Raw genomic sequence first — 10,953 nt, 5'->3', positions numbered from 1 at the left:
GTGGTGGTGGTGGTGGTGGTGGTGGTGGTGGTACTGATGATATTGATGATAACAGAGGTGTTGGTTTTCTGGTGATGTTATGGTTGTGTTGATGATGGAGGGTTATGTTGGTGATGGTGGTGGCTATTTAGCTTCTGTGAACAAACCTGATGTAACATGTATTTCACTACAATTACATACGCACACACACACATGTACATGAAGACAGTATATCTGTGTTACATCAGTTAGGTGATAGCTAGAAAGTGGTATAGCTTAGTGGTATTGTAATCAGAAGGTAGAGTACCCAGATTGTGCAGTAACTTGTTAGTGGTATAGCTCGGTGGTGTTGCAGATAGGTAATGTGATAATTAGATGGCGTTACAGCTAGGTGGTAGTATAACTAAAAGGTAGTATAGATAAGTAATAGTTGTTGCTCAACCTCAAATTGACCATGCATATGATCAAAGGAATTCCTACAATGACCATTCCACCTTTTTTTTTTAGAATATATATGACTACATTATCTAATGTCTAAAATATGTCTGGAGTTGTTACTGTACTGCTAATGACCAGATTTGCTCTCCACTACATAACATATTTAACTTTAATTATAGTTTCAAGGTTGTCTCCCTTGCCTTTTTAATTGGAATTTTATCATTTATAAAAAGATACTTCTCTCTAAGAATTTAATCTTAATTAATTAAAAGTTTTTTGGTTAACAGTGATTTCTTTTTCCTTGTGTGCAATTTAACTACCTGTTTTCTTGCCCTCTGGAATGGGAAGACATTAATTAAGGTAAGATCATTTTGTTGTTTGCCTATTCTTCCATAAACTACGGTCATGTGAGTGAAGAAAGTACAACTATTAGTAAAACTGCAGAGTTTGTCACAGATGTGAGTTTAATGCCACTGTATCTGAATTAGATGTGTTGGCATTGTACATGAGGATGACTGATGAAGACCAGCTGAGTGCAGGAAAATAAAAGTCAGATTGAAAGAAGACTTCTTAGAGGTAAGGGGAGTTTGTGGGCTATAGCAGGCTAGGAAGAATTATATGGACTGAGGAACAGGTAATGTTTGTTAATGAGTTTAAAAGGCTGGCTGGACTAATCAGATTTACCAGTAGTAGATTAGGAAGTTATGGTTAAACTAGGATTCATAGCTTCTTGATCACATTTCAGTAGGGCTGCAGCATTTCCAGGACATTGAGCCTATCTGTTGGAGATTTAGTGACTTGAGCTAAGGCATTAATTTTGAACACAGTAGTGGTTTCAGTGAGACCAGATATAATAAATCAGCAAACTTTAAGTAGGGGGATTAAGAGGGAAAAGAAGACATTCTTTTCAAACATTCAAGAAACAGAGCTTTTAGTGTCAAGGGTCACATATAGTCATGGATTATGAGCCCTATCTGAATTGATTTTCTATTAATGTGGCCAGGCAGGATAATAGTAAACTATTGAAACTAGGGCAACAGTCAGTTGCCCTAGTTACCTGGTCAACTGAGTAGAGGTGCTAGCTACCCAATCAACTGAGTAGCGGTGCTCCTACATTCAGCTGCCTGCAGTGGAAGTTCTAAGCAGGTGGGTGTTGAGAGTCCATGCTGACTCATGCTGCACAACCACTTTATTGACTCCATGGCTGGGAGATAGCAGGAGTAGGATGAATGGCTTAAAGGCAATCAATAAAAGAGAAATTAAGTGTGGAGGTACTAGCACTGTAGAGTTGATGATACATGGAACATGATTAAAGATTCAGGTAAACATGATTGACTACTTCATTGATGGTGTTGGTGAATGATGGGTGTAAATGGGAGGTATTATAATCAGTAGGGATGAATTAGAATTTGGAGGAGCACAATTTGGCATGGGTGTGCAAAACCAAAATACGAGGACTGTGGAATTGCTGAAGCAAGCATGGAGAAAGGAATGTCTTTTGGAAGATTGAAAGCAAGAATTTCCATGAAATGACTGACAATAAGCAATGGACACTGGAATTGTTCTGGAAGAGAGTGCTTCTATTGTTGAAGAATACAATAATTTATTATAAGTGTTCAAATGGAGGAGATGATGTTGAATTTGGTGGGATGTGGAGAGATGGATCAAAGAAGATATTGTAATGCTTTATGTGGAGGAGCTGGAAAGTGGAGCATTACCACTGATGGTAATGACTCAGTTAACAAAATGTAATGTCTACTCAGTGTTAAATGCCTACATGGCATATTACACAAGCATCGAATCCACGTGTACAAGGGGAGAGGGGCTTTTTAAAAGTGAAAGCAATTGGCAGGGGCTTGCATTGTTGTTGATTTGAAATCAGCCTGCTTACAGCTTCTTGTTGCTGAGAAATTGTGGAAATACCAACTGGCAAAATGTAAAAGCAGGACATACTGTTTGACTAGGAAGTGCTAAAAATCGCAATGACAGCCCCCAAGACAATAGAAGGAAAAGTGGATAAAGAAAGGGGGCCACTAAATCTTAGATAATATTTTGATAGACAAAACATTAGTGACAGCAGTAGTGGTCATATGAGATGGTGCTGAAAAGTTCCTGGCTTCAGGTAAAAGAAAATACAGGAGGATCAGTTAATTAAGATATTATTCAACTTTTTCTCCTCTCAATTTCACACACTTATTGCAGTAGTCCTTCAATTTATTAAGCCCTGTAAAAGAACTTGGAAGGTTGAGCCTACAGCCAGGCCTTTTGTGATACTCTTAAAGCCAAGAACTTTTCAGCATCCCCTCATAAATCTTATGAAAAGTTTGAAGTTGAACTACAGAACCACTGGAATTGTAGCTATGTGGGTAGGAACACATACAGAAAACAATAGGCAAGAGAGAGGTGCATGCACTGCCCTACTATTCAACAAGTATTTCACCAATGCATAGAAGGTTGAATCTTCTGCAATATCATTTATAACCTGTCAAAGCAGTCTTCTGTCATAACCATCATCATCTTGAGATCATTTTTCATCACCTCATCCAAAGTCTTCCTTGGTTTCTCTCTCTATCACTGGTGCCATTCGTTTTAGTACTCAGCACTTGCTTGTGCAGCTGCATCCTATACCCATACCATCACAGTCTCTTCTTTTACACGCAACATTTGATACCTTTTCTTTCCAGTTTGTCCTCCAGTTCATTTATTCTTTGTCATTCGTACACACTAGCGTGACACATCCAGTGAAGCACGCTTGCATCCTTTCTTTCTAGTCTTCTGTATTTAAATCTCACTGCCATGTAGCAGCACACTTTCCACACAAGCCTGCCCTTGACCTTGGGGGAGAAACCCATTGTTACCAGCAGAGGTAACCTTGAACATTTTCCAACCTGTTCTTATCCACCTCTAATTTGATTGGAACAATCTGGACAGTTGAGATTTTGGTGCTTGCTGTCCCAATGCACCAGCTGCATTTGAAATCCGCCTTCTCCATTAGACTGTCTGTGAACCATTATAGCTTTTGTGTGTCCATGATTTATTTTATGTACATCCTATAGAATTTCTACTGACACTATTCCTGCAGTTGAAGCATGGCCATTTCTTTGATGCTATAAATGTCTTGTTTACTAAAACTTTTGTTCTTACTAAGTTTACTTAAAATCCATGAACTTTCAGATTTTGCTTCTATGTCTGGCTTTTCAGCTTCTATTCTTTTACAGATTCTGTTATAAAAGCTAAGTCATCATACATAGGAGTTCTCAAAGGCAGACATTTTTATCACTCTGTTATGGCCCAGAGGACTACGATAAATAGGAAGGAGCTGAGAACTGAGCCCTGATATACTCAACTTGCACATTAAATTTATTGCTGAACTCATTACTAATCCTCATTTTGCTGACCTCTTTATACACATATTGTACAACCCTCACAAGCCATACATTAACTCCTAGTTTCCTTTGCAACTACCAAATCACAAAGGAAAGAACTCTGACAAAGACCTTCATGTCAACGAATGTTAGGCAGCTATCTTACAAGGAATATGGCATCAGTGGTGGCTCTTCCTGGGAAAAAGCCAAACTGTATCTCACCTAGATTAAGCTTGTACCTAATTATGAGGGGGTACCCAAAAATAACCAGAAACATTCTCTGTGGGACAAGCCCAATGTAGTTCAGGTTTCTGCCACTAGAAGCCACTTGATACAACCCTCAGGCATCAGTCTGCTGACTGGTGGTAGTGGCTAATGTCGTGTTGCCACTTGGTGCATCTTCGTTTTGTAGTGCTTCTCCCCCATTTGTCGATTTTTGCAATGGCTGGAATGAAGGAACAGCGTGCTTCCATAAAATTCTGTTTTCTGCTGGGGAAAATGGTGACTGAAACAGTTGTTATGCTTCAAACAGCTTACAAGGATGCTGCCATGAGCAAAACACAAGTTTACAACTGGTTTTCACACTTTTGGAATGGTCCCTTGTCTCTTGAAGGCCAACCACATTCAGAGTGACTGTCGACCTCATGAATGACTGTAAACATCACGAAGATTTGTAAACTGATCTTGGAGGACTATCACCAAACAAGTGACAAACTTTTTGATGTAACTGGTGTGTCCTGGAGCTCCTGCCAATGGATTTTGAGTGAGACTACTCTATAAAGCAGTAGATTGCTCTATAAAGCAGTCAGTTTTGCTCCATGTTATATGTTTCTATCTCTCACCTACTATCATAAATGTCATTTAATATTTTTTGAATCTATGACCAACAGAGGTTCCTTCAACTTTCCAATCTTCGTCCACCAAATTGACATAAGTTTACAAGTGGATTTCACACTTTAGGAATGGTTCCTTGTCTCTTGAAGACCTATCTCAATCAGGGTGACTGTCGACTTCATGAACGAATGTAACCATCAACATTTGTGAGCTGATCTTGCTAAGTGAACTAAACTGGTTAAGTAGTTTCCTGGAGTTCCCGTTAGAGATTGTGATATCATTTGTATCACAGGAGTCTTGATCTTTCCTCATTTCACCATACCAAACCCATAGCCATTATATACTCCAGAAAAGCCAATATGGTATTGTTCAACATGTACATAAAAATCACCAGCTGTGATGAAGCTATTGTCATTTCAACCAAAATAGTCTGCAGGAGGGACTCATTAAAACAATCCTTCTGAATGTCTACCACTCCTGAATACAGTGCATATGCTGAAATAACTGTCACAGTCGGTTTGCCTATGACTAGTCTAAGCTTAATACTTCTATCACATACTATTTCAATTACCTTATCTAATCATGTTTCTGCTAATAGAAACTATTCAGAAGAATTTATACATGTTTCTTGCCTGTGAGGAGCTTGGTTGAGGCACTCCCTTCATCTTGACTCTTTCTCACAGCACAAAGCCACTTGCCAATACACACCTACCTCTCATCACACTAACATTAAGGGTGGTTGCCCTAAACTTTGGGCCTGATAGGAAAAATAGGGTAGGGGCTTCTAACTGTGTTCGGGAAGACTTGTACCAGATATCTATGTCTGAAATAAAGGTGTGTGTGGCTTTCTGTGTTCTCATTCATGACCAGACATAATTTCCCCCCCAATGCCTGCTTTTGCTTTGCTGTTCATTCCACAATTCATTGATGAACCACAAGAAATAAATAGGTTTCAGTCATTGCCACATTTAGAGAGCATTCGTGAGAAGGACATAAAATGATACAGGCACACAAATAGAGTCTATTAGATAGATATGAAATATGTGAGCATAGCTATTTGTACAAAGCCAAAGTTTGAAGTACATAGAATCATACACATAGAAGTGAGAGGAAATGTAAGTGACCCACGAGGAAAAATCATACATATATTCACACTCATATATGTAGCTCTGAAGGTGGAGTGAGGGCTTAATTATGAGATCAGGTCTTCTGTAACCTTGCATATTGCCAATCAATACAGTCCTTTTCATTTTCTCCAAGGTACAAATTCCTCAGGTCAGCCTTCATCATTTTGTCTCAAGTCTTCCTTAGACTAACTCTTCTGGAGGTTCCACTAAATTGGAGTGCTCAGTATTTTCTTATGCAGTTGTCATCTTCAGTATGCATCACATTCCTCTTATACTTAATTTTTCTCTCAGTTTGTACTTGGCATTCGTACACATATTAATATTGTGCATCTATAGGAACATACTGGCTTCATTACTTTCTTGTCTTGTAGTCAAGACCCACATCTTGTTACCATGCAAGATCACAGTTTTGACACAAGTGCCATACAATTTACCCATAACACTCTGGAGGGAAAAGACCTTTGTTCCTAGCAGTAATAGTACTTCCCTAAACTTTTTTCAACCCATTCTTACCCTGATTACCATACTTTATTCACAACCCTCTCTCCTGCTAATTATGTTACCTAGGTAACAGAAGCTATCAACTACTTTTAGCAACCAGCCAGGCATTTAAAAGGACACATATTGCTCAGTGAATCTGTTACATATGCTTATTTTTTGTTAGTTTGCCTGTGATTCCACCACACCTCATGTGTTTATAGCTTATAGAGTTTATACCAACTTCTTTGCATATCAAGCAAGGTTATTACTTTGAAGACCAGGGTCCTAACTTCTTTTCTACTTACTAAAACCTTCTTTGCTAGGTTTACCCTAAGACCTCACAATTCTTGGTTTAGCTTTCATGTCTGGAATTTTTCTAATTCTACTATAGATTCAGCTCTGAAGACTAGCTCATCAGTGCATAGGAGTTCTCTTGGACAACCAGTCTTAAACTCCTCTATGATAGTCTATGACTAAATAGAATAGGTCTAAAAACTAAGTCTTGATACACCTCTACTTTCATGCTAAATTCATTACTGAACTCATTGTTGACTTGCACTTTACTCACAAGAGATTGGTCTACACCTAGTTTCCCTAGAGACTACTTTACAGAGTATGGTAACTGGTCAAAGATCTTTTTCAAGTCAGTGAATGTCAAATATTTCTCTCTGGCAGTTGCCTCAGTAAGAAGATTGCATGTGGTACCTCTGCTGGGCACAAAGTTTAACTGCATCCCATTGAGGTTAACTATTTCATATCAATTATATTATGACTCTCTCTCTCTCTCTGTGACTTTCCTAGCCTGATTCTTTTATAATTTCCTCTAAGGCAACTCTTTCCCCTTTATAGTAGTTTACAAAGATATTACTCCACCAGTCATTGGGTATGACACTTTCTATATTACTTGATAAACTATCTGGTGATTATCCCATGACTATTCCTGATGGACCAGCAGCTTTCCCTATCTCCATCTATTATGCTGCAGTCAACTTGGATTGCTAGTCCTTCTGCTGGATCGACATGAAGTAGCACCTCTTTATCCCATAAATTCTCCACATTCAATAGCCTCTTATAACAGCATTTTCATACCTCTTTCTTTCATTCACAGGAATGGCAAGTGTGCCTTCATCATTTCAGATACACTTCTTGCCAATGACATTTTGGTTAACATTGTCTTTCAATTTAGAACATTTCATGCCTCTGATCCTCATATTGCAAATCTCTTCATTTCTGTTTTCCTTTTAGCTAAGTATACCTGTTGCCTGGCTGCCTTTCTAGCTATTTGATAATGATTCTACTACCACCTTCCTTCCAGATTTTCCAAGCCGGTTTCTTAGCTTTTACAGCTCAATATACCCTGTCGTTCCACCACATCACCTTACCTTCAGTTTAGCCAAATGTCTGATCTGTACCTGTCAACAGGTTATGTCACAGGATCTCCCACTTGTCATCTAAAAGTCCCTTCCTACCATGACTCATCTCTGAAGTAAGGGGTGGTGCTCCCTGCTTCATATGGTAGCAATTGTATTTACAATTATATATCTCCTTTTACCACTAACTGCTGGACTGTGAAGAGCCCATTTTATATTGAAACAATTATTTACATTATGTTTCTTACCACTAACCATTCACAACTGTATCAATTGTATTTACACTTACATGTCCCCCTTCTAACCACTATTCAGTCAACTATGAAGTAGGAAGTGGCAGATCCTATTTTATATTGGATCAATTGTATTTACATCTACATGTTTTCTACCTACAGTTAATGACTTCTTTGTGAAGTGGTTAATTGTATTTTCATCTTTTTCTGTCTCCTATTAACCATTTAAATGTGAAACGATAGCATATAAGAATTGGATGAGATATGACAGCTCGGCCATCTCTCCCCAGTTCTTATATTAATCATTGAAATCCAGAAATACAACAACACGAGGAATAATGGTAACAACAGATCAATAATTTATTCTAGGTTGGTGTAGAGCCGTTTCGTTCCTGGGTGAACAGGCATGTCGCTAGAATACCAAGGAAGCTTCGACCACATGTCGGTATTGAGTTGAGAGAGCACTGGAAGATACGTGTTGTCACCACCGCTGCTAGATAGAGAAGAGGACGAACGCTATTGCTCTCTCTCCACCTGTTGCATTGCGCATGTGTGCCCGGGTACTTACGCTGACGGCAAGTCCCTTGCACATGCTCAATGGCACTTCCCAAGATGGCGGCCAATAGCGGCCACATGCGCCACTACAAGGATGTTCTTGTTCAGTGTAAAACTTTTCATCTTCATTTACAACCTTCTAACACACTTCTTCATAGATTCTCTTTGTCCAAAACCTCTCCTCACAGCACCCATATATCTTGTTTTAAGTATATTTTTAACTGTTTTTACTTGACACAGATCTTGTTTATTTTATTCAGACCCCATTTTTCTATAACCATTGTTAGAAATTACAACTCATCAAATATTCATGTCCCGGACACTAATAACCAACTATTACTACTCTAAGCTGTCAAGTGATTTGCAATATTAATTATGTAAATCATGTAGAAATAGAAATATTAATTTCTGATTAAAAAATAAAGTCAAAATCAACAGATATACTTTTGAACACACCAAATATGGTTTTTGTTTTTATTATTATTATTAATATTTTTATCATAATTTTTTTCCATGAACAAAGTTTGACAAATTCATTAAGAGATTAACGCATAAATGCCAACATGAGAATCTCATATTAATGGTATGAGTATTCACCAACACGACAGGAATTATAATGTTCAGTGAATAAAATATTATATCATTATTGTGTAGAATTTTATTTTCTTTTTTTTTTTAAGTTTTAATTGCTTAGCAATTTTTCTGACCCCATCCACCCCCATCATCAACACCAACAATCACAGGGAAAAAAAGAAAATAAATTAATGGTACAGAATATTCCATACTCCAGCAAAGACTGGTAGAAAGTTTGAAGAATTTAGTAGATGATACTAGTCTTTCTGAAGCATGTAGAAATTTTTACTTCATCCTGTGACAGATTATATATTTTGGACTGTGAAATAGTAGAGAGCTAGTATCAAAATTACCAAATACACCAGAGAGCTAACCCTGATGGGGGTGCTAGTCTCAGTTAATGTTTGAAGTTACATATTCCTTGGTTTTTGTTTTTTCTTGTTTTGATTTTGTTTTTTTTTGTTTTTTTGTAATCTTCTTCAGCCTATTTATTCTCTTTAATCTTTATCCACAGTTACATCATTCGATAAATATATATTTATACATATATACATATATATATATATATATATATATATATATATATATATACACAAATATATTCTTCAAACAAATCCTAGCTCAGTAATATATAGTTTGTTTTTTGTTGTTTTATTTTATAGATCGTAAAAGGTATAAATATTTGTTTCTAAACAATCACAGATAACTGTAGATGGTGTCCACTTTGTGAGAATGGAATACAAAGAAATGGGTACCAAAAATTCAGAAATTCAGATCAAAAGGCAAATTCTAATTGAACACCAAACTCTGAATTTCAAAAGAAGTATGTACAAGAAAAAAAAAAACAAACTAGTAAACATCTGGTGCTAGGATGGAAAGAATGGTGATGACATATGATATTGATTTATAGGCTTCGAAGTAATCTGAGAAACTTTGGAGAGAGGTCTGTAGCAATAATCAGCAAATATAGAAGATGTGGGTTTGTCACCTACAAGAGCACTGAGGCGGAGAGTATATTTTACTTTTATCCTGTATATTCTCTGTCTACCCATTGTCTACATTTACATTTAGTATATAATAAAAGAGGTTCTTCGGTCATTAATAAATCATTTTATTAAAACGATGTTCATCATAAAGTTGGTTGTCTCTCTATAACTCACTTTACAAACCATTCCATTTATTACTTTTATTTTATTTTCATAATATAATTCTTTATTTGTAAATTTTTTTTCTTTTCTTTGATTACTTTTTCTCCCTTTTTTATTTTACCTACTTACTCCCAAACTGAGCCACTGTTAAAGAGAAAGAAACCAATGCAAGGAACTTTGTATATAGTCAATCAGCTTAAATGTAACATTGAAATCTCCCTCAACTAAATGTACAAAGTCACTGAAATATAGATCCCATGATACAGTGATGGAGGGAGAAAGCAAGTAGCATACATATTGGTGAGGCATGCTTCTGTGTAATCACATGACCTGTATCCCCCAACAAACTTGTTGTTGTCTTTGTAAGATGGGAACATATCAAGTCTTCTGTCTTAAGACAACATACTCTAACAGTAAAGACAGGAGGGACAATGCTAAAAATATCTGATCAAATGCTTTGTTTCGTCAGATGTTTCTATGAGCTATAAGTCTGCTCAAACCTAATTAACCATAGTAACCAATTGCAACAATAACTGCATTAAGAAATCTTCAGAAATTATTTAACTTCCAAATTCATTTCACATCTCAAAAAAAAAAAAAAAAAAAAAAAAAAAAAACATTTTTAGTTTCATGTTCAATCAGCAGAAGTTTCTAGAATTAACAGTTCAATTAATGAAGTAATTACAGAGAAGTGTCATAATAAACACACATGAGACATTGGAACTCATTAATCTACAATAAAAATAACTTTCTAGAAGATCATAAGCACAAAAAACAATTTAAAGAGTTTTTACCCTAACATATATGTGTAGGGAGACCAAATTCCTTAAACAACAGAGAGAACAAACACA

General features: G+C 36.7%; 1 long non-coding RNA gene across 1 annotated transcript in view; it reads left to right on the top strand.

Annotated features, from left to right (window-relative positions):
- The window catches only part of LOC106883168 (uncharacterized), an 83,413-nt gene extending 73,610 nt beyond the window's left edge, over positions 1-9,803 (top strand). The window contains exon 3 of the long non-coding RNA XR_008264777.1: positions 8,196-9,803. This is a non-coding gene — a long non-coding RNA (uncharacterized LOC106883168). The remainder of the gene's footprint in view (positions 1-8,195) is intronic.
- The last annotated feature ends 1,150 nt before the right edge of the window (positions 9,804-10,953 follow it).

Source organism: Octopus bimaculoides, chromosome 8, assembly GCF_001194135.2.
Source record: "Octopus bimaculoides isolate UCB-OBI-ISO-001 chromosome 8, ASM119413v2, whole genome shotgun sequence".
Classification (NCBI taxonomy): Eukaryota; Metazoa; Mollusca; class Cephalopoda; order Octopoda; family Octopodidae; genus Octopus; species Octopus bimaculoides.
The sequence above is the reverse complement of the archived record's forward strand: the minus strand, read 5'-3'. Positions and strand labels throughout refer to the sequence as shown.